General features: G+C 34.5%; 1 protein-coding gene across 2 annotated transcripts in view; it reads right to left on the reverse strand.

Annotated features, from left to right (window-relative positions):
• Nucleotides 1–22,306, reverse strand: part of Gasp (Chitin binding Peritrophin-A domain-containing protein Gasp) — a 146,136-nt gene that overhangs the window by 123,178 nt on the left and 652 nt on the right. The gene's annotated exons all lie outside the window — the stretch shown is intronic.

Below are 22,306 nucleotides of genomic sequence, written 5' to 3' on the forward strand. Positions count from 1 at the left end.
CCAATATGTTCGTTGACAAAGGCCTTCACATGGCACGCCAGATAGAACATTATATGCGATATTAAGTAGGCTGATTTCGCGGTAATTTCAGCGCCTTTCTTGTGGATTGGACAGAGCGCACGATACCATTCTGGAGGCATACGCTGATTCGACCATAGTTTCCATAGGAATTGTTGCATGCCCCGTACTATCTCTTTGCCCCAGTATTTGAACAGCTCGATGGGTAGTCCGTCATTGTAAGGCGCTTTGTACCGGAACGTTTTTTCCATCATCGGCGATTAGGGTATCGGTCTCATTTCCCCTCTCCTTCATAAGCATACTCTGTATGTCAATTACAAGGTGGTCATTATAATCCCTGCAGGCATCTGCCCCGGTCTTGAAATGTTGCGTCTGCCCGCCGGTTTTTTTGTTTTAGAATTTTCAGCATTTTTCCTTTCAGCCAGTATCTGAAGCTCCTCACCCTAACGCAGTTCTGACTAAAGTTGTATGCCTTTAAATAGGCGTCTCTCTTCTTTATCCACCTCAGCATGACATATTGGCTTACATCCATCAAAATATCTGAAATTTTTACAGACTATTTACTCGGAAGTCGTGAACAAAGTTTTCAGTGTACCAAAGAAGAATTGATTTTTTTTTGCTATGCACCCTATTTTACATACATCTGTATACAAATTCTTTTAAACTGTGGCAAACCCAAGCTCAGAAAACACGTATGTATATCCACAGATACTTCTCTTTATACACAAATATTTAAATACCATTAAGCGTCGCATGCAACAATAATAAGAAAAAAAACAAGTAAGGAAGGCTAAGTTCGGGTGTAACCGAACATTACATACTCAGTTGAGAGCTATAGACACAAAATAAAGGAAACTCACCTCGTAGTAAAATGAACCTAGGGTAACCCTGGAATGTGTTTGTATGACATGTGTATCAAATGGAAGGTATTAAAGAGTATTTTAAGAGGGAGTGGGCCATAGTTCTATAGATGGACGCCATTTAGGGATATCGCCATAACGGTGGACCAAGGCTGACTCTAGAATTTGTTTGTATTATATGGGTATCAAACGAAAGGTGTTAATAAGTATTTTAAAAGGGAATGGGCCTTAGTTCTATGGGTGGACGCCTTTTCGGTATATCGCCATAAACGTGGACCAGGGGTGACTCTAGAATACTTTTGTACAATACGGGTATCAAACGAAAGGTGTTAATAAGTATTTTAAAGGGGAATGGGCCTTAGTTCTATGGGTGGACGCCTTTTCGGGATATCAACATAAAGGTGGACCAGGGGTGACTCTATAATGTGTTTGTACGATATGGGTATCAAATTAAAGGTATTAATGAGGGTTTTAAAAGGGGGTGGTGGTAGTTGTATATGTGAAGGCGTTTTCGAGATATCGACCAAAATGTGGACCAGGGTGACCCAGAACATCATCTGTCGGGTACCGCTAATTTATTTATATATGTAATACCACGAACAGTTATCCTTCCAAGATTCCAAGAGCTTTTGATTTCGCCCTGCAAAACTTTTTCATTTTCTTCTACTTAATATAGTGGGTGTCACACCCATTTTACAAAGTTTTTTTCTAAAGTTGAATCAATAGACCAATCCAATTTCCATTTTTCATCCCTTTTTTCGTTTTTGGTATATTATTATGGCATTTTTTTCTATTGGATTACTATTGGATTTTTTGCGACCTGTGTTCTTGCAACTATTTCGCGATTCTGCTGGCTCAAGTTCTCTTTAAATAAAACACATAGGTATTTTTTTCTTTTTCTTTCCGATATATTTCGGTTACACTACGGTAACCGTCCTCAGGGAACTACAAACGTACAAAAATTTTTTTTATTAATAAACAAAACCAAAAACTTTACAATAAAATTGATTAAAAATATCACATACATTATTTTACACGTCCTTCCGCCGTGACGTGGAGTTTGGTACTGGTCGTTTGTTTGTTAGTAAATATTTATAGTTGTGAGCGGAATGGTCAATGTCAGTTTTATAGTTCAGTCTAATGTGTTCTGGAGTGTTTACGATATGTAGCATTTCCAATGTAAATCGCTTATTGTAGTCTTGCTCTTGTTGTAGAATGCTCGCGCTCTCGAAGCTCGGTATATGGCCGCTAGCTGCACAGTGAGACATTAGTGCAGTTTTTTGATTATTAGACTGTTGGCAATATTTTAAATCTGATTTGTGTTGCGACAATCTGGTTTTTAATTTTGATTTTTTTGTTCCTACGTAAACGCTGTTACATGGTTCGTTGTTTTTGCCGCCGCATGGGATTTTATATATGACATTACTTTTTTCGGTTTCGGGTATCTTTGCCTTTGTTTTGTTAAAGAAACACCTTAATGTGTTGTTAGGTTTATGGGCAATTTTAACTTTTTCTCCGTCATAGCATTCAGACTTTGCGAGTCGTTCTGATAACCGCGGTATATATGTTACGGATCTAAAAATGGTAGGTTTTTCTGATTTTTGTATTCCTTTGTTAGATTTTGCATTTTTAATTAATGTTTTAATAATGTTGTTCGGGAAATCATTGCTCTTCAATATATTTTCCGCTTCTCTTATTACCTCGTTGTGGTACGTGTCGTCCGATATACGCAGTATCCGTTGTATACAGCACATTGCTGTATTCATTATCATTGACTTCGGGTGTTTTGAGTGGAAGTTAATGATTCGTCATGAAGATATTTGCTTCTTATACCACGATAACTTTAGCTGATTTCCTCTTTTTATCACAATGGAGGCTAGATACGGTAGTTTTCCATTTTCGGGAGACCATATATCCTTGGAGGCAATGCAGTAGTTGTGGACAGTTTAAATTTTTCTTTCTTTGAAATAATTCCCATTTTAAAAAGTTTTTCCACCAGACTATTATTTTTGCTTTGAAGTTTCGATGTGGGATCTTGTCTTTGAAGTCTGTAGGTCGTCATTTTTAGTAATTTTCGATATCGAAAAAGTGGGCGTGGTCATAGTCGGATTTCGGCCATTTTTTACACCAATATAAAGTGAGTTCAGATAAGTACGTGAACTGAGTTTAGTAAAGATATATCGGTTTTTGCTCAAGGTATCGTGTTAACGGCCGAGCGGAAGAACAGACGGTCGACTGTGTATAAAAACTGGGCGTGGCTTCAACCGATTTCGCCCTTTTTCACAGAAAATAGTTATCGTCCTAGAGTCTAAGCCTCTACCAAATTTCACAATGTAATGTTTTGTTCGATATATGGCATTAAAAGTATCCTAGACAAATTAAATGAAAAAGAGCGGAGCCACGCCCATTTTGAAAATTTCTTTTATTTTTATATTTTGTTGCACCATATCATTACTGGAGTTGAATGTTGACATAATTAACTTATATACTGTAAAGATATTAAATTTTTTGTTAAAATTTGTCTTAAAAAATTTTTTTTTTAAAAAGTGGGTGTGTTCGTTCTCCGATTTTGCTAATTTTTATTAAGCATACATAAAGTAATAAGAGTAACGTTCCTGCCAAACTTCATCATGATATCTTCAACGACTGCCAAGTTACAGCTTTCAAAACTTCTAAATTACCTTCTTTCAAAAGTGGGCAGCGCCACGCCCATTGTCCAAAATTTTTCTATTTTCTATTCTGCGTGATAATTTCAACTCACGTACCAAGTTTCATCGCTTTATTCGTCTTTGGTAATGAATTATCGCACTTTTTCGATTTTTCAAAATTTTCGATATCGAAAAAGTGGGCCTGGTTATAGTGCGATATCGTTCATTTTAAATAGCGATCTGAGATGAGTTCCCAGGAACCTACATATCAAATTTCATCAAGACACCTCAAAATTTACTCAAGTTATAGTGTTATCGGACGGACGGACGGACATGGCTCAATCGATTTTTTTTTCAATACTGATGATTTGATATATGGAAGTCTATATCTATTTCGATTCCTTTATACCTGTACAACCAATCAAAGTTAATATACTCTGTGAGCTCTGCTCAACTGAGTATAATAAACGAAAGGGTAAAATTTAACAAAGGCATTTTCTCGAACAACTATTTGCTGTTAAACCAAGCCAGACCAAAGTGGCAAGTCGTTTAAGGCTAGATATGTTTAATACTTATGCAAACATATATATTTATTTATTTAACGTCAGTGCACACCATTGCAAAAATACTGAAAATATGTAATTGTTATTTCTATTTTTATTTAGGTGTTAATGTTGAGTGACTGGCGAAATAGAAAAAGTCATAAAGAAGAAGAAGCAATGATAAAATGAACCAACTGAACTTAACTTAGGACACTTTTGCGACGAATAATAACGGGGAAATGAGTTTTTCGTGATTTTCTTAAATAAAATATATATACAAAGACACAAAAGTATCTATGCATGTATGAAAAAAAAATTCAAATAAAATGGATAACTTTCATTTTCACGTCATTACCTTATTGATTGAGTCTACAAATTATTCCTAAGTTAGATTAGGCTCAACTGACGGGTCAGTAAAGAACTCACATGGACTGAATGTGTCCATAGTGCTACCAGAATTTGTTTGATGACCAAATGTAAAAACCCAAATCAGGTGCCAGGACTTATGTTATAGAATAACTATGTTCTCCTGGCAGACACTAGAAGTTTTCTTGGACCTAGCTTAATTAGAGCCTCGAGACCTCGCAATTCTGTCGCCCCTAGTAGCTGGAATCTTGACTTGACGAGCGCAGTACACAAACGCAGAACGTATTAAACGATGCAGCTCGCACTTCCTACATCTGTTGTTACTGACGAGGCCTGACTTATAAGCATGTGATGGCATAAGGCAGCATCCAGTAGATATGCCCATCGTGTGCCTTAAGTATTCTCTCTTTAGAGATATGAGCCACTTTGTGAGTGTAGTATTGTGGAATTTGCGCATAATCTTAGAAATTTTACAGCGCCGCGCTTCTGTCCACGCCTTTCCTGCTTGATGGATCATATGCAACTCCTGTCTCCTTTTGATTTCTCCCAAATGGATTGGGACGTTTACTGTCGATTCAGCGAATGCTGCACCCTCCTTTGCTCATTCATTCGCCTTTTCGTTACATTCTATCCCTCTATGATCTGGAAACCAATACAGAGGTGTGTTCCGGCCTGAGCGAAGTTTTTTCCATGCTGCTTTACATTCCAAGACACTTCTTGATGAAGTAATGTGTGAGATTATTGCCTTAATCGCTGCCGTACTATCAATATATATATTTCCGCGACTAAAGCTTAAGCACACTTCCTCCAGAATTTTTGCTGCTTTCTTTCAGCCTGAAAAACGCTGCAGTAACCTGGCGTCCTGTACAATCTACTTAATTTTTTGGATCGACACAGTAAACAGCAGAGCAGGCCCCTTCTGTCAATTCGGAGCCATCGGTATATACGTTGGGTTGGGTCGATTTGCACGAACGAAAGTTAACCTATATCGCCCCATCGATTTTTCGTTGGATTTGGGCTCAGGAAAAAAAGTTCAACTACGCATACCCAAAAAAAAATAATTTTCGAGCATGCGAAAAAAAGTCGATTTTTCGACCAAAGTTCTTCTAAATCTCCACAAAAGAATTTTTTTTAAATAAACTGCATTTACCAATGTTGCATTTGCCAATTGACACGAAAAAATACAAAAAAAATAATTTGGATCCTTGAAAATGAAAAAACAAAAAATTAATAAAAAATCGAAAAAATCGATGAAATTTCGCTGGCTCGAAAATAATTTTCTTGGGTATGCGTAGTGAAACTTTTTTTCCTGAGCAAAAATCCTATCGAAAAATCGATGGCGCGATATCGGTTAATAAATCGACCCAGTCTAATATACGTGTATAGTATGTTCTCCCATGTCTGCACCCTAGCGCCAATCATCCAGCTCCGTTTGCCTGATATTAGATTGCGCTGTACTGTTATAGTCATATGGCCTGTGCTCAAGCTGTGCCGAGGCCTTAGGCCTTGTTACTGTTGCTAACGTGATATATTTGGCCATTAGGCCTGCAGGCCCGATGTGTAGAATGACATGCAATCCTGGTGTTGGGGTCGTCTTAAAGGCTCCTGTTATGCTATAAATAATTATTCCTAGATATGGTATAATTTATTTTTTACAGCCAATAGCCCTGCCAGCTAGTGCTGAAGCTCAATAATTAAATTTTATAATTTATTATAAATTTAAGTACATATAAATAAATAAATAAAAATATTTTTTACATTATAAATTGTTTGTTCAATAAGTTTTAAAGATATGATAAGCTTCATCTTAATATATAATAGACACGTGTCACACAATTGAGGCCAATGGACTCCTAAACTACTGAACCGATTTTGAATTTTTTCTGCACCCCGTGTGTAGTTTGATCTAACTTGAAATATAGGATAGGTGACTGGGTGACTAGGGTCTGTTGATGAGTGCTTTAGTAGAGGGTAATTTTCATACCCCTGGGTGACTAACGTCTCGAGATATAGGCCAAAACGTGGACCCGGGTACCCCTAGAGTGTGTTTATAGAATATGGATATCAAATGAAAGCTGTTGATGAGTTATTTAGTAGAGGGTAATTTTCATACCCCTGGGTGACTAGGGTGTCGAGATATAGGCCAAAACGTGGACCCGGGTACCCCTAGAATGTGTTTATAGAATATGGATCTCAAATGAAATCTGTTGATGAGTGCTTTATTAGAGGATAATTTTCATACACCTGGGTGACTAGGGTCTCGAGGTGTAGGCCAAAACGTGGACCCGGGTACCCCTAGAATGCGTTTATATAATATGGATATCAAATGAAGAGAAAAGAGAAAAGAAAGAAGGAGAAGGAGATTGAGAAAGAGATAGAATGAGACGAAGATGGAGATAGATGAAGCGAAAAAGACGGAGGGAGGAGTGAATAAAAGGATTAGGAAAAAGTGAAGACAGGGAGGGGGGAGGGCAGAGTCAGGCGGAAAAAGCTTATTAAAATGTATGCATATTGGCCAAATTTAGGGCAGGACAACGTCTGCCGGGTCTTCTAGTATACATATGTAAATAAGTATACTTCAAAAAATTGTTCATTGCTAGTGAATTACGTCTTTGACTTTTGCATTTTTAACAATATTTGCATTCATAACTGAAAGCAAATATTTTATAACATACTTGTTTGTATGTATGTAATTGTTTTTGTATTTGGCAAATTTTTCTGTGACATTTTCCGCGCACAAAATGCCAAAAATTGCCACATATTGCCTGTGATTGTAGTTTATTGTTGTAATTTATTATAGGTAACAATGCTTGTCAACAGATCACTATTGCCTTTTGTTTATGTGGCTGTGTTTGTTTCACTTAGTTTAGTCTGTGTGTGTAATATACGAAGTATGAGTGTATGTAAAATCAATGCAACAACAGCCTGTCGCACCTAAAGTCATAGCATGACTGACATTTTTCAGCAAAACAGCTGTTGGCATAGTTTAGCTTGAATGTGTTGCAAGTAGGCGTTAAGGCGTGGCAAACTTAGATATTTTAATTGTTTTGCTGCTACGAAAGATATACGATATATTTATTTTGAATATTTTGCATTTCCGCTATTTTTTTTTTTTTTTCAATTAAATGCTATGCAGACATAAGCAAGAAAAAATATGTTGTTGTTGCTACAGCAAAAAGCTTATTGAAGATTTTGTGGAATTTTGATGAAGAGAACAGTATTTTTGTTTATACTGATGCGGTGCTTTGTGTTCGCTTTGTTACTACTTCCAGACTATTACACTACCTTTTGGATCACATCGAAATCATTTTTAAATTGGTTTTGTGCTTTTTTCTTAACTTTTTCGGGGCCATTTTGTACAATCTCAATATTACTACGATATTGTTTTCGGGATCATTTTGAGATAGTTTCAAATAGTTTCCGAGATCTTTTCGATTGCTTTCAAGATAATTTTCGAGATCGGCATAATATCGGTTTTATCTTCGGATAATATCGGAACTCTCTCCGATCATTTTTGGATGTGTTTAGGGAAACATTTCAAAACTATTTCGTAATAATACTGAGACTATAATATTTTTGCAAACTATCTCGGGATTGTTTTCGTAATCTATTCAGAATTATTTAGGCGTTAACGGTGGAATCATTCGGAAATTTGGGACACATTTAGAAAATTAACTCGTTACAGTTTTAGGTTTATCTCCGGAAGTATTTAATCACTACAAGGTTCTTGGCCATTTCAAGATAGACTTGAGGATTGCTCCTTGATAATTTCTGGACTTTTCGTAATTTTTTCGAAAATATTTTAAAATTGTTTTCAAATAATTTTTATATTGATTCGGCACTATTTCTAAACCATTCAAGGATAGTTTCGGGATTTTCTTCAGGTTATATCAGAACTCTCTCTGGTAATTTTCGAGGTTGGTTTGGGAATTATTTCGTTACTATTTCCGGATAATTTCAGAGCTTTTACGAGACAATTTCAGCACTGTTTTCGCGACTACCTCAGGATTGTCTTCAGTATCACTTCACTACTATTAAGGGAGCATTTATGGAATTTTTCGGAAAGCTTTAAGGATAATTTAGAAATTAATTCAGCATGTTTTCGAATTATTTCGGAACCTGGGAGCATTTAAACTGACTTATGGATAGTTTTCTTGATAGTTTCGAGACTCTTTGGAATAATTTCTATGAAAAATCGAAACTCTTTTTAAGATTTTTCGATTGATGCCAATATAATCTAGGGACTATTTTATGATGATTTCGAGATTTTCTTAGAATAATAGTGAAGCAATTGTTTTGGAAATCATTTTGAAACTAATTTGGAAACTTTTCGGGAATATTACGCTAGCAATCGTTTTGAGAAAATTTAAGTCTGTGATTAACTTACAACAACTTATTGAAATAAGATTTCATTGCTTTTAATTTGTTTTTAATGAAACACAATTTAAAATTACTTAGGCAGTTTTGTTTACTTACAATCAAATTAATTGACTTTTCGAGACTATTTCGAGATTAAAAAAAAAAATTTAATTGTTGATCGATTTCATTTATATCCAACTATGTTGATTGCATTCAATTCAGTAACATAGTAAAAACTTATTTAATTTAAGTACGTAATTTTCCTTGATGAATTGAAATATATTTTATGATTATGGAAAATCATTGGTCAAGAAATCTTTTTTGAATTAGAAATCAACTAATCAGCCATTAAAAGTTGGAAAATTATTCTTTTTTTTGACTGATTGCAATCAAAATAATTTTATAATAAGTAAGCGTTTCAAATTTCCGTTCCCCTAATTCATTCTAAACGACTAAATATTGTTATTCTTAAACCTTCAATGATTGTATGGACAATAAATGGATGTAGGGAAAAACTATCAGTGTCATCAAATAAATAAAGATTTCACTTTTACAATGTAAGTAAAAGTAATAAATTTTGATTGCAATGAATGGAGAAATAAATTTGATTGCAATTTCCTACAGCATTGCCAAGGTGCTGATGATGACAAGTTTGTGAAAAATATTCCTTTATATTGCATATTTACTCATAATCAGATACATATGGAACAAGCTTATAGTAAACGAGTTAATTTGCATATACTTCTTAAAGTGTTTAATTTTTATATCTATTTTATTTTCTATTTTTTTTTTTTTTTCATTTTGCAAGAACGAGAAGATCCCAAACTTGTTTACACACAAATCTGTCGTGAATTAATTTTGTTGTTATTTGTAAAAAAGATTACAAGTGACACTTAAATTTATAGAAAAAACACGCACCACCTAACACAGAGTAGCTGAAATGAAATGATAGCTATATTTAGAAACGGGCTGAGTTACTCAGCAACGCTGTCAAAGAACCGGACATATGAATTTATAACTCGCAGGTTTTTTCATTTCTTTTTGTTAGATTACTCGAATTTGCAAGCATTCTTCTTATTTACAAATTGGCTTTTACGTTGATGGCTAAAACGGTTGCCTCTTTAATTTTATGTCTTTACTAAAGCATTAAACGGGTTTTAGTATATATGTATATATGTGCATAGATATTTGTGTGCTACTTTGCGGATTTTATAGGTCTACAGGTCAGCAAGTTAAGCGAATTCGAAAGAAAAAGAGTGTCGACTCTAAAGCCTTTCATTTTCTGGACAGAACCGGTCTAACTTGATGACTAAAAGTAAGTCAAAAATTGCTAGTTTAAATAAGTAAACATAAAATATATCAAACCAGTCACACAGCTTATCTACCGATCTACCACATTTTTGAATTTGAAAAGAAGTACACACACCTTTGCATCTAAAAATATCAATAATTCTCTCATTAAAGGCCCGAACACATAAGAATAACCTATTTGACGATCCCCATATAAACACATGCACGCAACTCATCTGTCAGCGCAAGATGCTGCAGTTGAATGCATGTGTTTGTATGGGGATCGTCAAATAGGTTATTCTTATGTGTTGGGACCTTAATGAAGTACTTATATAGCATAAAATTCTTAAGTGCATTTTTTAACCAGCTGTCTTAAGTCTGCACTAAGTGTTTTACTTTATCATTTACATGGTTCAGTTACCACTAACAGCCAATCAACCGCAGATCTGTATATGTTCGTATATACATACTGTACTTAGCCTCAATGTCAACTGGTTTTACTAATTCAAGCTCTTGTTATACCTTTCATGAACATGAAATGGTATATTAACTTTGGTCCGATGTTTGTAACGTTGAGAAATATAGAAGGTAGACTCACCATTAAGTATACCGAATTGATCAGGGCGACAAACTGAGTTGATATAGCCATGTCCGTCTGTCCGTCCGTCCATCTGTCCGCCCGTCCGTCCGTCTGTCCGTCCGTTCGTCTATCCGTCCGTCTGTCTGTTTGAACGCAAACTAGTCCCTCAAATTTTGAGATATCTCAATGATTTTTGGCACAAAGATGTATTTTTGTATTATATTATATATTTGTCGGATCCGGTAGGATCGGACCACTATAACATATATCTCCCATACAACCGATTGTTCAGATAAAACGATTTTGGTCATTCATGCCGCAATTCAGAAAGTATAAACGTGAAAATCGGTGATACATATTCTAATATATCATAGAAGATATCCTGAAAAAATCACTTTGATCGGCTCTATATATAGTTATATCCCATACAACCGATCGTTCAGATAGAAAGATGTTTAGCCATTTCTACCTTAATTTAGAAAGTATCAACGTGAAACTCGGTGGTATATATTCTAATATATCATAGAAGATTTCATGAAAAATCATTTTAATCGGAGCTTTATATAATATATATCCCATAAAACCGATCGTACAGATAAGGGGTTTTTTGCCATTTTTTTATTTTATATTTATCTTAAAAATCGTTTAGGTATGTACATCTGTTCACTATATATTTCTTATCTTATACATCTGATTATTTGGAGATTACGAACGGGATAAGATTATTGTTCAGCCTCATTCATGAAAGGTAAGAAGTCTTTGGCACAGCCGAAGACAGTCCCATCCTCACTTGTTTTTTGCTTTAAAAACATTCTTTCTCACCTACATAAATTATATAAGAATTTATTCTTTTTGAAAAATCGTTGTAACTGTGAGCACACCTTGACAATTAAGCGCACCCATATACAGCAGCGAAAACGGAATTAGCAGTGGCAATATTTTACAAATTTCGTTAAATAAATTTTTATTTTTAGTTTTGATAATATAGCAAAAACTTTTATGAAACATGTAACTGGAACTATGCAACCAATCCCAAAAAAAGAATAACTTCAAAAATGAACGAACGAATTTCACAAAAGTTTGAAACTTTTTATTTATAGTTTCCAGCACTTTTACGTATTTATTTGACAAATTTTTATAGAAACTGCGACTGCTATTTTCGTAATCGCTGCTGTATGTGATATATATATATATTTATACTTAATTGAACGTACTTGGTGAATTGGCCAAGTATATTCTTAACAATTTTTTTTTTTTTGTACTTATTGTTTTTGTCGGCTTTGGTTTTTTTTATTTAACCAGTTTTAATCGCCGGTACTTAAGTGTATAATGTTAGAACAAAACAAAACTATAAATTTATCTCATATTAATGAAAACAAAGCAAACGCTTAAGAGTGACAAATGAATTAATGGCAGACTGAATTTCGAAACCGACAAGTACTTTTATTGTTGTGTCGGCTATTGGTAAGATATATTTAGATAAAGCGTTTGCGAATTGCCCAAATTTACATACAAAGAGAAGTAATTAATGCGATAATTAGCAGCTGATTCATTAAATGAGGTATTTGTTACGATTTTGTTAAGTGAACAAAAAGTGCTCTAGAAAGGTATCTTTTATAAGGCGTTTTCTCGCCTGAGGTTTTAAATAGAATTGTATCTGTGTTAAATAAGCATAGAATTTTAAGAACTTGAAATTGACAGCTAAGCGAAACCGCTTAAGACTGTATGTCAGGAAATAAGGCTATAAAGTTGGTATAAATAAAATGCATAAATGACTGAGCCGGTAAAGAATTTCGTCTATATAAACATCAGTAATTTGCTGATCTTATATATTCGAGAATTGCTGTTGAGTAAAGCCAAGTCATAAATATTCTAGAAATTTAATGCAATGTGGTACGGTATTATTTATTTAATTCATAACTCGAACTTTTTTTTTGAGAATTCATGAAATTTTCGCCCTTACATAAAAAATATTTACAGAAAAAATCGCAAAATAATTATCTTTTTAATAAGAATGGTTTGAACAGTTGTAAGCTTTTTATCTTTTTGATCTGCGGTTACAGAGAAATTTTTTTCTTAATATTCTCTGAGCTATTGTTTCTAAGTATCATAGAGAAACAAATTATACCCTATTTCTACACTTAGCAAAAAATCCCAGAAAAAGAAAAAAAATTTTATAAAATGGCGATCGAAAATTTATCGTTCAGTTGCAATTTTTTATAGTAGGGTTATCGGTATGTTATCGAAAAGTTAGCCAGTTATTTACTTACAAACTTATTTGGCGCTTAACCGTTGAAACGGTTTTGGGCACTCCAGTATATCGATTATTTATCAAAAAGTTATCGGTTTGTTCAAAAAAAATATCGATTTACTATGGAAGATGTTATCAAAGAGTTATAAATTCATTATCGAAGTGTTTTTATTTTTAAACAAATTGTTACCAATTATTTAACAGCGTGCTGTCGATTTGTTATCGCAAAGTAATCGATTTGTTTTCGATATTTGTTAAGGGAACGTAACTAATTTGTAGTAGGCGTATCACGTATTAGCTATCGAAAATCTATCGATTTCTTATCAAAAAATCGGCGAAAAATCTCGAAATTACAATTTTCAGTTAAAGTTACCTCAGTTGTAGCTGACCAGTACGGTCCCGCCTCACCATGGCTATTTGTATATTTATATACGTTTATTGTCTATCTAAATACATCACACCTAGGTCAAAAAGTAGCTAACTCAGAAAATTTAAAAAATTAAAGTTATGAGTACCAACGGGCTTCCCAATTCAATACCTACCGAATTGTGTACTAGATTTATTAACCCTCTGATAAATTGTGGCGTCTGGCCAGACGAGAAGGCTTTATTTTCAAGAATAACTTTACTACTTACTACACACCCGATCATGAAAAGCTTTAGTGACTTTATAAGTTTAGAGGCGGGCTTTATAATAATTGTGAAAACAATATTTTTTTTTTCTTTTTAATTTATCCTTTTTTTTGTACCAAAGTGGATTAAGTATATCACATTTCAGCGGTGTCGTCTGGCTTAGACGCACATATTTTTAAGCCTATAAGACATCATAGTTCGCATTCATTTCGAAATTTATCAATAAAAATTCAAACATATTTCTGGGTAATCACAGTGTGCGACTAGTTTTCTTCAAAATTCAAATATTTGTGGATAAAGTTCAAAGTGTCAAATTTCGTCTGGCCAGACGACAACGCTAAGATGTGTTGAGTTTATTCAATTCCACAAATCGGCTAGAAAAAGTTTAGTAATATATAAAAATTGTATTGGCGTAAATGGCGAGATATTGAGTTTTTTGCGTTTTCTTAACATCGCGATATTTTGAGATGATCGCTATTTTATTCTAGGTATGCTATATATACAAAGAACTTTTATAACAAAACGTGCATGAAAAATCAATTGCATAGATATTCGAGGAAGCGGTTCTTTAGCATTGATCTTGATCATTTTCACTGACCAAATTTAATATCTAGAAAATGAGGTAAATTTGCATGTTCACAACAAGTGTTTTTTTAGTAGGCAGTTTTTGTCACAGCACACGCTTATTATATCAAACAGTTACATACGAGCTAAAATAACTTGCTTCGCTCTTGACAGTTTTGTCAAAAGATAATATAACGAAGATTATGAACGTCTATGATGATTTCTACTCATTTGGAGGTGGATGTATATCGTTTTTATATCATATATATGTACATATATGGAGACGGCATAAATATGCTATTTCAAAAAATCGGTAACTCGATATATAAGGACCAACCTGTATATGTAATGTGTATACATATGCACGTAAAAAAAATTTTCATACGCTTATGAACCAATAATTGATCTAAAAAATACATCCAAATTCAGTAAAATAACGAAAGTGAAAGTCAAGTGTATTACAAATACGAAAACTCGTTAAAGTTATATAAAGTTGCAGTGCAGCTAATACCCAAAAAATATAGCGCTTGTCTTATGTTAGCGTAAAAAAAAAAAACAACAAAAACAACCTAAAAACCAAAGGAAAGATTACTATGGATGTATGTATGTACATATGTACTTATGTATCCACATTCTTTTCAAAGCGTATATGAAAGTGAAAAAATGTAAATAATGAAACATTAGTCAAATGTGTCTGCCAGTCACTCATACGTATATACGAGTCTAATATGCTTTGCTTTACATCATATTTATTTTCTAGCTTCAAGCTAGCCTTTCACATTTTACTGAATATGTAATATTTTTCGTTTTTTTTTCAAATATCTTGTTTTTTTAATTTTTCTCTGTATGCTTTATTAGCCTGTTCAGCTTTAAAAAACAAAAAACAAAACTTACACTTGACCTTTGTTTCCATCGTAGAAAAACCGTTAGCATACGCAATGCCTGGGCTAACATTGGCTTATGGCTATAAATTGGCTTTATCAGCTTTGCATTTGGTTTTTCATATTTATTTGTATGCCCGTCAAAATGATAAGCATTTTCATTTACCATACACACATTTCTCAATTACCTGATGCGCTGTTGACTTTTATGATATGTGAAAGAAAGATGACGATTTGTCACGATTTAGGCGGCCAAAAATATTTTATTGCCAATATCTTCTTAAAACTGTTTAATAAATGAAAAATTATATTAAAATATAGATATTACACTGTGTAACACTAAAAAATGTCTGCGCAGTGAGGCTATTTTTTTTGTTGTACAGCAACAAGGGTGTATCAAACCCTCTATCTAACCCCCTATCTGCAGCTAAATTTAATGCAGTTGGCAAGCTAATTGCGCCAAGTACCATGTTCAAAACTAATTTTCACTTGGACGGATTTGGAAACATAACAAAACTGGTTTTGAACAGCAAATATATAAAAAAAAAATTTTTTTTTACATCCTAAATAAAATAGGTTCTTTATCAATTTATAACTTTTAAAAATCACAAACACCATTAATAATGTTAGTATTTACCTGAGATATCAGAATCCATCACAACTACTCAATTTAGTTGTCTTAAAACTTAAAATATTCACGTTAAAACATGCGATTTCACATAGGTTAAAAAATAGGTGTCACCCGGTCTCTCAACTTTAAGAACAATGTACAAACAAAAAAATCGCTAGCACAAAAATTTCTTTTTCTAGGTTTCCCCCACTAGCTCAGCTGTATGTATAATTCGGGGATTTCCGCAAAAGAGTCTGACGCTGTCTTGGGGGATTTCCCGTCCCAAACTCGCGATCTTTGACATCGGAGTTGCAAAATTATTCATTTGTTTCATGAAGTGTGTTGTGTTTGGTTGGCGTGAATTGTTAAATTGTCTCTTCAAGATGTAGCTTCATTGTTCGAGATCGTACAAACTAATGCTTTGCTTTTGGCGAATACTGAAGAACTGAAATTAGCTACATCTAAATTTACTGATTTTTATGATGAGGTCTCAGAAACCGAATTAGTTTTGGAGATACCAAGACTGCGAAGACATTTAAAACCCGCTAATGTTACGGTTACTGAATGGGTGTCTCTAGATTTTTTAAAGTTTATTGTAGAATGTGATTTTAAAGAATCTCTTCCTAATCTTATGATAGCGCTGAAATTGTTCATGACGGTTTGCGTGTCCGTAGCTTCATGTGAGAGAAGTTTCAGTAAATTAAAATTAATAAAAAAAACTATTTGCGGGCAACAATGACCGAATCGCGGCTTAGCAATCTTGGTATACTGAGTTTGCAGCTGTCAAAGCTCGAAAGAAGAAGTTTTAATTGTATAACAATTCCTTTTCTGTCTTAGTTATTATTGTGTTTTGTTATTTCTTCAATATTATAAATAACAAATGATCCACGACCTTTATCATATAAAATTTATTGCTTTTTACTTTCGATGGGGTGACACCACCAACTTCTGCACCGGGTGCCACTCAAGGTAGTTACACCATTGGGTATTGCGTTTGATGTTTCCTATAAATTCCTCTTTTTACAGTTTCTAGGTTACCGGGAAACCAATTTTCTGGTTATAACGATCTTCTTGTCATCTAGCGGAATGTTTTCTTCTTTTTTTGCATTTTCTCTGAAATTTAGAGTTTGTAGCTCAATGAGCAACATCCTCATGTCTTTTTTATGTATTTTCAAAAATCTCTAAATTTCTCAATCCCTTTCCTTTCCAGAAGAATTTTTTATCCTGAACATTGAATTGTCATTGGGCTCTATGCAATGTTCAATGATTATATCTTCATGTAAAGATAGTTGAGGAACGCTTTAAAACTATGGCTGTGCGAATTATATTTTTTCCTACACAGAGCTATCTATTTTCAAAAAGGGATCGTAATGAATTAAGCCACTTTATAACGAAATAACAGCCCAGCAAAAATACTCATGTGATTCAGGCGCACAGAATCGGCTCATATGCTTTTGGGGATAAAATCATGTACGAGACTACGAAGAAAACATAAGGATCTATGATACATATAATATATCCGTTAACAATCAATAACAGCCGAAGTTGACTGAGAACGACATGCATTATCACAAATATTGTGCTCTTCATACCTCCGAGGAAATTTTACCCCGAGCTGCTCTTCCAATTTGCGTCGTGCTCCTTCTTAATTTTTCCTACAAACTGGCAGGACGGGAAATACTTGTTTTATCTCGACTCCGAACGGCATCTACAAGGCAGAAAAATTGTTCTTCTAATTGAAAAAACGTATTTCTAAAATGTTAATGTTGCTTTGCCGGGGCGTGAACCCAGGATCTTCGGTGTTGTAGGCGGAGCACGCTACCATCACACCACGGTGGTCGCCGAGATCTATAATCATACAAATTTGCATGGGCTCGTTATCGAAAAGTTTACGACTGGAGAGTTATACATTATTTATCGCAACTTTATAGGTTAGGTTGAACTTGACGGTCAATAAAGTCCTCACATATACTGATTGTTGCCCATGTTGCTACCACAATTTATTTAACGACCAAATGAAAGAACCCCAATCAGGTGCCAGGACTTATGTTATAGAATAACTCAGTCCTCTTGGCAAATACCAGAAGTTTTCTAGGACCTAGCTTAATCGTTTCTTCCTGAAGACAGTATACAGTTAAGTCTTCTCTCTTCAAAGATATATGTAAGCCGCTTTGTGAGTCTAAGCTTGTAGCCTTTGCACATGATCTTAGAAATTTTGCATGCTAGAGCTTTTGTCCACGCCTGCTTGATTTCTCTCAAATAGATTGGGACATTTGCTGTCGATTCAGCGAGTGCTGCGCCCTTAAGCACTCTTCCTCCAAAATTGTTGCTGTTTTCTGCAGGAAAGGCACTGCAGTAATCTGGCAGTCTTTAAAATTTACTTATTTCTAGATCGACATAGTAAACAGCAGACCCGGCCCTTCCATTATTTTGGAATCTTCCGTATACTCGTTTATAGCATGTCCTGCCATTTCTGCACCCTGGCACCAACCAATTTTGGTACGCAGAACTCTCTCGAAGTTCAGGCATGAGACCATATATTCCGTTTGCCCGATATAAGATTGCGCTATACTGATATGGCCGTAAGACCTGCACTCAAGCTGCCCCGAGGCCTTCAGCCTTGTTTACGTCTACAGGCAGGATGTGTAGAATGGCATGCAATGTTGCTGTTGGGTTATTTTTTAAGGCTCCACATATGATATTCATTAATATTCTGCATACCCTGTCAAGTTTTTTTGTTTACGTACTTATTTGTCTGGCTGTACATCAAACAAGGACACCATAGTAAAGTATGAGTTTGACAATTGCCATAAATACTCAATGCGAGAGTTTGGGTTATAGGCTCCACGTGCGTCCTAGCAAACTTTTTAGATATATTCTTAAAACATATCGAGTTTTTATCGAAAAGTTATCAACTTGTAATTGGAGTGTTACCAATTTTTCATCGCCGCGTTGTTGAAAAGTTATCCATTTAATATATATATGTTATCTAAGAGATATTGAATTCGTATCGAATGGTTGTCGATTTAGTATCGAAAAGTTATCGATATTTTTATGTTTCAATGTTTCAAATTGTTTATTAAGAGATCACAAACTAAACATTGTTTGCTAATCTAAAAATATTTGTTAGACATCTTTTTGTCGACTGGTTAATGAACTAAAATAATTTTCGACCAGATTGACTTTTCACGGTATCGAATCAGCAACAAAAAAATTTATGCATTCAACATAAGTTATTTTACTCCCATTTGCGTCATGTTTGGTAGAGCAATGAACAAAAATGCCAGCAGCATAAAAGTAGTGCATAAATGCAGAGCTGTAAGGCATAATATATAAGTATGTTTATTTATATGTATGAAGTTACATATACGTCACATTTGATTCGTTGTTTTGATTACTTGAGTAGCTTTTATAACTCAACTATGACTATCTGCACAACTTCGATTGCATAGCTGCACGTGTGCTTATAATGAAAATTTAAAAAAGTCAGCATTCACAAAATTTTCAAATCTATTTTATCTTATTTTATTAAAAGCGTTTAAATTTTGAGTCACTCATATGAAGTTATGCAAATGCAAAATAAATTTAGTTACGCGATTTTCAGCGCTATAACTTGAGCTCTTTCTGCAAGAGCAGTTTTTGTTGTTGTATACGTGCTGGGTTAAAAAAGTGACTCGTTGCTAAACAGCATTAAAAAACTGTTTAAAAATACTTGCTATTTTCTCTTATTAGTCTTTTGGCTGCTTTCTCCTTAAAGCTGGATTATAAGTTGATTTACTCTTGTTTAAAACTGTTGCAATTTCATATTACGAAAGTGAATATATCTCACAGATATTATGACGTTAATAAACTCAAATTCACACTTTTATGCAAAATTTATTGCATATTTTACTTACAATCTAAATTAACTTAATACTATTGACAGATGACTTAAGCCGCTGCAATGTAAAAGAGTTTACTTATAATACGAAAGTTTTCAAAATCATAATTGTCTAAGCTTTGGTGATTCGACGGGCGAATAGTTTTTTTTTGTGTATTATTTTATTTATAGAGAGGTCGCTATGCGCCTGTTACACCTTGTATGTATCCATTGGGGGCTAGCACTGGGGGCTCCAAGGTATTGGCTGCGGGTTGAGCAACCTTGTTTTGCTTTGAAAAATCCCGCTTTGGGATAAAAAATTTAAACAATGTCTTTGGAATATTTCACTAACCAGTTGAGCACACTCAGTGGCTAATGAAACAAACGAACGAAAAATGTTCATAGCTTAACTCACTTAAAGAATAATAAAAAATGTTTATAATTATTTGAGCGAATTAATTATTATATTAGAAAAAGATCACAGGTAAAGATCGTAGTTAAAAATATTTTTCCGGTTTATAATACGGTATGCTCCCGAACTTGCACCTCATAAGTCTAAACCGACTGGAATAGGGTGAGTGGCAGCTAAGCTACCCGAGAAGGAGAGCTTCAAGCTGGACTACATGCAGGCCGCTTGCGATACCAAATAAGAGAATGCAGCACAGCGATTACGTACTTTCAAACGTGACTGATTTTAACCCTGGATAAATCAACCAGTATTAAAGTTCCGACAAAAGCAGTCAATCATAAAGGCTCTCCATGATCTTACCAGAAAGTTGAGAGCTTGCACAAGGACTCTCATTGTGCAGTGACCGAACAGAACCCCAATCATTAAAGATAAGTATGAAGATTTTGACAGACTTCCTGTCTCTCGCCCCTGCGAGATAATACCACAGTTCCCGTTTAATTCTTAATCATTTTTCCAGAATATAACTACGTGCAGGTACTCATGTTACTACAAACTTAATATATTTAAAAGCAATCGCAACATATGAACGTAGATGGCACCAAAGAGTGGGCCAGGGTTTTAATTGCGCGTTTTCTCTCCCTAAAAAATGTTAAGTTCTCAACCTGTAGTAACACGCATTCATCGTATACCTTAAACCATGGCAAAATACATTGAAGACGCTACAGTAATCGAGCGGCTTAAGGTTATGGCTCACATTCAACTGATGCCAGGAAACCCCGATGGAGGTTTACGTAATCGCTGGATTAGGCTACTGTCACAATTGAGTATATCACCTCATTCGATAATGGAAAGAATGAATGTTTTAGCATGGACTGGAGGCAATTAGCGACACAAAATAAACTGTTCTCTCTGAGATAATATCTAAGCTGTTAAGAATATTGGATTTTTGGGGAGCCAGAAAGTCAAAGAACCCCTCTCCCATGTCACGAAACTTTTCTCATTATCCACCGAATGTTTGTACATCAGCGTAGGCATTGTTCCATTATGGACACAAAAAAAAATACTTGGCGCGATAGACCACGAGTAAATTAAGGGCGAGCTTAGTGGTACGGGACCGACATATTTTATGGTGACACTGAATTGCATCTTCTAAGCAATTAAATTTTCACAGAGTACCTATGTACATATAAATTTCAAAAATACACTCTAAGTATCATGTTCCAGCTATAAAAGGCAACAGAAGTTTTCGTAGCCCGACCGAATATTTTGAGTTTGCAAGATAATCATTTGTCCAGTATAATTTCTAGAAATTCAACCCTGTTCAAAAACATGACTCGACCCACCACGACATAGTGTCCATACAGGTAGTCTTTAGCTGCAAGGCTCACTAGAAGCTCTTTTATATTAACTATCCCAAAGTAGTAGATTGTGCTGCCACTTAGTTCCGCTAAGCCAAACAGGGTTCTGTTGATATCCCCAGGTAGGATATTCTACATCTTGAAAAGCACAAAAGGCAAAGTCTTGGAAGTTACGTGTCAGCTGGCCAGGCTTTTGCCTTTGGCCTATTGCAAAGCGAATATCAATCTCCGAGTGATCGTGTACAGAACGACTATATCTATTAGGTGTTCCAACTAATCTTGCTATCTTGATAACGACTTGATATGACCACGTCGAATTTTCTAGAATTTTTCGACCACTGTCGCAGGAACCCTATCTGTTAAAGAGATTATTTTATAAAATATGTTTACACTAAACCAAGACTTAAATTTTATGTGTTAAAAATATTTAAAATCTCATGTTACTCAATTAAGGCGGATATACTAGTATTGATACATAGATGTCCAAAAATTGTCAAAGGTACAAACACCACTATAAAATTTTATATCAGAACTTTTAAGCCCAGATAATTAATTGATCAGACTGGGATTCCACCCAAAACACAGCCTAAAAAGCACTATATCAAAATTAATTTTTTGTATCTCCTTAATTGATTTTTTTTTTTTTTTTTTTTTTGTGAAGGTAGGCATATGTGACCCGGCCTATTAAGAGGTGGCTTATGACTCAAAAAAGAAATTGCGAGAAACAGCTGTTAAAGATAAACAATGCATTTCTTCAGGACGTATATACTCTTCAGTCATAAGCCACCTTTTCATAGGCCGGGTCACATATAATTCTTTTATACAAAAACTTCTAGTAACTTAATTTGCCCAAAACCATTAACAATACGCAGAGTGCTCGGTTTCCATGTTCGACTTCTTCTTCCAAAACGCGAGCCTGAATTTTCGTCTTGGTACATACAATCTTCAAGCAAACCTTTTCAAAACCAGCTCCCTTACTCCATTGCTGTATGTTCTGCATTCGAAGTATCTCAGGACTTAGAACTGCAAGTTTTAAATTTTAGTTGTACATTGGATCCATTTTATTTACAATACACTCT

Source organism: Eurosta solidaginis, chromosome 1 (genome assembly GCF_040869045.1).
Source record: "Eurosta solidaginis isolate ZX-2024a chromosome 1, ASM4086904v1, whole genome shotgun sequence".
NCBI lineage: Eukaryota > Metazoa > Arthropoda > Insecta > Diptera > Tephritidae > Eurosta > Eurosta solidaginis.